A 7,422-nucleotide genomic window follows, 5' to 3' on the forward strand; every position below is an offset into this window, starting at 1 on the left:
AAGTCTTTCAAAAGTGTATGAATACATATTAAAACACTACATGTATATACATTTTAACTGAGTCGTTAAGTCATCGTTAGTCGTTACATGGAAATGTTGATTTGAAACCTTTAAGTTAACGATCTTGTTAAATGTTGTTAACCCAATGTTTATTATATCTAATGAGATGTTAAATTATTATATTATAATGATATTATGATATATTAATATATCTTAATATGATATATATAAATTTAAATGTCGTTACAACGATAATCGTTACATATAAGTCTCGTTTCGTAATTCTTGAGTTAGTAGTCTTGTTTTTACATATGTAGTTCATTGTTAACACACTTAATGATATATTTAAATATCATTTTATCATGTTAAATATAGTGTATCAATATCTTAATATGATACATATGTATTTAGTAGACGTTATCATAACGATAATCGTTATTTATATATCATTTCGAGTTTCTTAACTTAGTAATCTCATTTCTTATGTATATCACACATTGTTAATATACTTAGTGAGATACTTACTCATCATAATCTTATGTCAACTATATATATATGTCTATATATATACCACAACATGTAGTTTTTACAATTTTGTAACGTTCGTGAATCGCCGGTCAACTTGGGTGATCAATTGTCTATATGAAACTTATTTCATTTAATTAAGTCTTAAAAAGTTTGATTGCTTAACATGTTGGAAACATTTAATCATGTAGATAACAATTTCATTTAATATATATAAACATGGAAAAGTTCGGGTCACTACATACAGTTTTTCTTTTCTCAGCAACTCTAGCACTTTTCTCAAATGTTCTTCGTGCTCTTGATCATTCTTCGAGTAAATAAGTATGTCATCGATGAAAAAAATGACAAACTTGTCAAGATATGGCCCACACACTCGGTTCATGAGGTCCATGAACACAGCTGGTGCGTTAGTCAATCCAAACGGCATAACCATAAACTCGTAATGATCGTAACGCATCCTAAAAGCAGTCTTTGGAATATCATCCTCCTTCACCCACATTTGATGATATCCAGAACGTAAATCGATCTTCGAATAAACAGACGAGCCTTGTAGTTGATCAAATAAGTCGTCGATACACAACCTGAATGTACCATCTTTCTTCTTGACAAACAAAATAGGAGCTCCCCATGGTGATGTGCTTGGTCGAATGAAACCATGCTCTAAAAGTTCCTGTAACTGACTTTGTAATTCTTTCATTTCATTGGGTGCGAGTCTGTATGGAGCACGAGTTATTGATGCAGCTCCTGGTACAAGGTCTATTTGAAATTCAACGGATCGATGTCGGGGTAATCCCGGTAATTCTTTCCAAAATACATCGGGAAATTCTTTTACGACGGGAACATCACTGATGTTCTTTTCTTCAGGTTTAACTTCCTCGATGTATGCTAGAATGAAGCAACAACCTTTTCTTATTAGTTTTTGCGCCTTCAAACTACTAATAAGATTTAATTTCGCGTTGTTCTTTTCTCCGTACTCCATTAAAGGTTTTCCTTTTTCATGCATAATGCGAATCACATTTTTGTAACAAACGACCTCTGCTCTCACCTTTTTCAACCAGTCTATGACAATTATTACATCAAAACTCCCTAACTCGACTAGTATTAAATCAATTTTAAACGTTTCATCCCCTAGTTTAATTTCTCTCTCCCGACATATATTATCTGCTGAAATTAATTTACCGTTTGCTAATTCGAGTAAAAATTTACTATCCAAAGGCGTCAATGGGCAACTTAATTTAGCACAAAATTCTCTACTCATATAGCTTCAATCTGCACCTGAATCAAATAAAACATAAGCAGATTTATCGTCAATAAGAAACGTACCCGTAACAAGCTCCGGGTCTTCCTGTGCTTCTGCCGCATTAATATTGAAAACTTTTCCACGGCCCTACCCATTAGTATTCCCCTGATTCAGGCAATTTCTAATAATGTGGCCTGGTTTTCCACATTTATAACAAACAGCGTTGGTATTACTTGCTCCGACACTATTCGTTTCGGCATTACTTGTTCTGACATTATTTGTTCCTTTGGTTCTGTTAAACTTTGGTCCATAGACCTCACACTTTGTCGCGCTATAACCATTTCTTTTACACCTATTGCAAAATGTCGTGCAAAACCCCTGATGATTTTCTTCACACCTATGACATGGCTGTTTTTGGTTTTTGTTGCCGTTGTTGTTATTAAGGTTGTTGTTGGGATTGTTATTGTTGTTGAAACGGTTGTTGTAGTTGTTGTTGTTGTTGGGATGTTTGTTGTAGTTATTGTTAGAATTGCAGTTATTGTTGCGATTATTGTTGCGGTTGTTGGGATAGTTGTTGCGATTGTGGTTGTAATTGTTGTTGTTGTTGTACTGGTGACTCTTGTCACCGTTTTCCTCCCACTTCCTCTTGAGTTGTTTCGTGTTGGCTTCTTCGGTCGCCTGCTCTTTAATTCTTCCGTCAATCTGATTTATGAGTTTATGTGCCATTCGACTTGCCTTTTATATGGAAGCGGGCTCGTGTGAACTCACATCTTCCTGAATCCTTACTGGTAACCCTTTTACAAACGCGTCGATCTTCTCTTCTTCATCTTCGAATGCTCCCGGACACAATAGGCACAACTCTGTGAATTGTCGTTCATATGTGGTAACGTCGAACCCTTGTGTTCGTAACTCTCTAAGTTCTGTCTTGAGTTTACTGACTTCGTTTCTAGGACGGTACTGCTCGTTCATCAATTGCTTGAATTCCGACCATGGTAGTGCGTGAGCAGCATTTTGTCCTACCTATTCAAGATAGGTGTCTGCCACCACGTTAACACAGTACCTGTGAAGGTATGCATAGCGTACTTAACTTTGTCCTCTTCGGTACACTTACTTATGGCAAACACCAATTCGACTTTCTCGGTCCACCGTTTCAATCCAATTGGTCCTTCGGTTCCATCAAATTCCAAATGTTTGCAGGCAGTGAATTCTTTGTAGGAGCATCCTACACTATTTCTTGCGCCATTAGCTGCATTGCTAGATTCAAAGTTATTGTTGGTATGTAGCGCAGCCTGTACTGTGGCTATGTTTGCAGCAAGAAAGGTACAAAATTCCTCTTCGCTCATATTCATGGTGTGTCGAGTAGTCGGTGCCATTTCCTTCAAAATAGCCAACTGAATCGAGTTAATCATACAGAATATTAAGAGTAGTTAATAGTATTTCGTAGCATAATATGAACTCATTTATAAAAGCTTTTTCTTCATATTAGCGTTTTATAAGTTTAAATTCGGGTACTACCTACCGGTTAAGTTCATACTTAGTAGCTAATATACAATTCAACTACTACAATTCCATATGAAAAACTGATTATAATAATATATCACATACAAATATTCTTTAAACTTACAACTACGCTATATTACATATAACAAGAAATATAGTACACTTTGATACAGGACAGTTTTGAAGATAAACCTAGTTAATACGCAAGTTGTTCAGCAAAGAAAATAAAGACACGTAATTCATAAGTCCAGAAACAAGTCATGCATTCTGGTTTTACTAAGATGACTTCCCATCCTTGGTCTTGTGGAAAATAACCGTTATGACCATTGGCTAGGCAGCATATTGTAATGTCATCAAAAGAACGAGGGTTTCGTAATGTCTAACAGCCCCGTAATAATCTAAAAACCTTGTTTCTCACCCCAACTACTGAATCCGTCACTTGTGGGAAGGTTTTATTTAAAAGTTGCAATCCGATGTTCTTTTTCTCACTTTGGTAAGAAGCGGACATCACTAACCCGTAAGCATAACATGCTTCTTTATGTTGCAAGTTAGAAGCTCTTTCTAATTCACGAAATCCTATGTTGGGATAGGTTGAGTCAAAATAGGTTCTTAACCCGTAGCGTAAAATTGCATTTGGGTTCCTCGCATTTAACGCTTTAAAGAAAACATGGCGTAACTTACGATCTCCCCAATGTGATATACCCCACCTATCAAAGAAAAGCCTTTTATAAAATAAGGCATTTCTGGAAAGTCTTTCAAATGTTTGACAAGGTAATTTTGCCATAATTAATTGTGCTGATGAATTCTGACCGACTCTAGACAAGATTTCCTCAATCATATCCTCTGGTAGATCTTCTAAAATAATCGGTTGTCTACCCTTAACGTCCATTTTGTTTTTATACTGTAAAATAGACAAGGATTAGATTCGTAAAAGATAATTAACAAACAATACAAGCAATTTTTACATAGAACATAAAGGTACAAGCACACTACGATACATATAATACACAACATGATTACAACCCTCTAATCTGAATCACTGGTTTCTTCTTCTTCGGACTTGGTTCGTTTTCCTAATTTTCTAGGAATATATGGTGTTCCTCTAATACGAGCCGTCGTTTTCCACGATGGTTTAGAAAAACCTGGTGGTTTAGAGGTTCCCGGGTCATTGTTACATTTTAGGAAATACGGATGTTGCCGATACATATAAAGTTCATCGGGGTTGGAATCGGGTTTCTCTATTTTTATACCTTTTCCCTTATTATTTTCTTTGGCTTTATTAAATTGGGTCGAGGTAATTTATATAACATCATCGGAATCCTCATCGGGATCTGATTCATCGGAAAATTGGTAATCTTCCAAATATTTTGCTTCCTCGGCGGAAACACCATTGACCATTATTAACTTTGGTCCGTTGGTTGAGGATTTTCTTTTATTTAATCGATTTACTATAGGTATCAATATTTCTTCCTACGGAACCTCTTCTTATTTCGGTTCCTCCTCTTCTGGTTCCTCCTCTTTGGGTTCCTCTTCTTCCGGTTCCTCCTCTTCCGGTTGCTCCTCTTCCGGTTCCTCTTCGGGAATTTGTGAATCTTTCCAAAGTATATTCGACTCTTCATTATTATTAGGTGAGTCGATGAAATTTGTACTAGAGGTAGACATCTATCACACAATATCAAACACGTTAAGAGATTAATATATCACATAATATTTACATGTTAATAATATATAGTTTCCAACAAAAAAAATGTTAAGCAATCGTTTTTGAAGAAAAACACGGTCGAAGTCCAGACTCACTAATGCATCCTAACAAACTCGGTAAGACACACTAATGCAATTTTCTGGTTCTTTAAGACCAACGCTCGGATACTAACTGAAATGTCCCGTTCATATTGATTATAAATGTTCCATATTAATTGATTTCGTCGCGAGGTTTTGACCTCTATATGAGGCGTTTTTCAAAGACTGCATTCATTTTTAAAACAACCATAACCTTTATTTTATCGATAAAGTTATAAAAGCATTACGTAGATTATCAAGTAATGATAATCTAAAATATACCGTTTACACACGACCACTACGTAATAGTTTACAATAAGAATATATTACATCAAAAATAAGTTTCTTGAATGCAGTTTTTACATAATATCATACAAGCATGGACTCCAAATCTTGTCCTTATTTTAGTATGCAACAGCGGAAGCTCTTAATAATCACCTGAGAATAAACATGCTTAAAACGTCAACAAAAATGTTGGTGAGTTATAGGTTTAACCTATATATTATCAAATCATAATAATAGACCACAAGATTTCATATTTCAATATACATCCCATACATAGAGATAAAATTCATTCATATGGTGAACACATGGTAACCGACATTAACAAGATGCATATAAGAATATCCCATATCATTCCGGGAAATCCATCGGACATGATAAAAATGAATTCGAAGTACTAAAGCATCCGGTACTTTGGATGGGGTTCATTAGGCCCAATAGATCTATCTTTAGGATTCGCGTCAATTAGTATCGATTTACTAATTTTAGGCTACCAAGCAAAAGGGGCATATTCGGCTTCGATCATTCACCCATATAATGTAGTTTCAATTACTTGTGTCTATTTCGTAAAACATTTATAAAAACTGCATGTATTCTCATCCCAAAAATATTAGATTTTAAAAGAGGGACTATAACTCACTTTCACAGATTTTTACTTCGTCGGGAGTAAAACTTGACCACTTGTCGATTCACGAACCTATAACAAATATGTACATATATATCAAAGTATGTTCAAAATATATTTACAACATTTTTAATACGTTTTACTGTTTTAAGTTTATTAAGTCAGCTGTCCTCGTTAGTAACCTACAACTAGTTGTCCACAATTAGATGTACAAAAATAAATCGATATATATTATCTTGAATCAATCCACGACCCAGTGTATACACGTCTCAGGCTAGATCACAACTCAAAGTATATATATATATATATATATATATATATATATATTTGGAATCAACCTCAACCCTGTATAGCTAACTCAAACATTACTGCATATAGAGTGTCTATGGTTGTTCCAAATAATATATATATATGGGTCGATATGATATGTCAAAACATTTGCATACGTGTCTATGGTATCCCAAGATTACATAATATATTAGAATATATGTATAATACAAATAAGTTAGCTAGGATATGATTTGTATAGAATTGTTACAATATTTCCCGTAGCTACAACAATCAAAAAAATATCCAATCTTGTTTTACCCATAACTTCTTCGTTTTAAATTCATTTTGAGTGAATCAAATTGCTATGGTTTCATATTGAACTCTATTTTATGAATCTAAATAGAAAAAGTATAGGTTTTTAGTCGGAAATATAAGTTACAAGTCATTTTTGTAAGAGGTAGTCATTTCAGTCGAAAGAATGACGTCTTGATGACCATTTTGAAAAACATACTTCCACTTTGAGTTTAACCATGATTTTTGGATATAGTTTTTTGTCCATAAGAAAAATCATTTTCCCAGAAGAACAACTTTTAAATCAAAGATTATCATAGTTATTAATTATCAAACCCAAAACAGTCCGTGGTGTTACTACGACGGCGTATATCCGGTTTTACGGTGTTTTTCGTGTTTTCAGGTTTTAAATCATTAAGTTAGCATATCATATAGATATAGAACATGTGTTTAGTTGATTTTAAAAGTCAAGTTAGAAGGATAAACTTTTTTGCGAACAAGTTTAGAATTAACTAAACTATGTTCTAGTGATTTCAAGTTTAAACCTTCGAATAATATAGCTTTATGTGTATGAATCGAATGATGTTATGAACATCATTACTACCTCAAGTTTTGTGGATAAACCTACTGGAAAATAGAAAAAATGGATCTAGCTTCAAAGGATCCTTGGATGGCTTGAAAGTTCTTGAAGCAGAATCATGACACAAAAACAAGTTCAAGTAAGGTTCCACTCGAAATAAGATTGTTATAGTTATAGAAATTGAATCAAAGTTTGAATATGAGTATTACCTTGAATTAAAAAGATATCTTACTATAAATAAGAAATATTTCTTGAGATTGGATGATCACTTGAAATGGATTTGCAAGATTGGAAGTAAGATTGAAAGATTTCTTGAAGTGTTCTTGAATA

This window comes from Rutidosis leptorrhynchoides, chromosome 8, assembly GCF_046630445.1.
Source record: "Rutidosis leptorrhynchoides isolate AG116_Rl617_1_P2 chromosome 8, CSIRO_AGI_Rlap_v1, whole genome shotgun sequence".
In the NCBI taxonomy this organism is placed as follows: domain Eukaryota; kingdom Viridiplantae; phylum Streptophyta; class Magnoliopsida; order Asterales; family Asteraceae; genus Rutidosis; species Rutidosis leptorrhynchoides.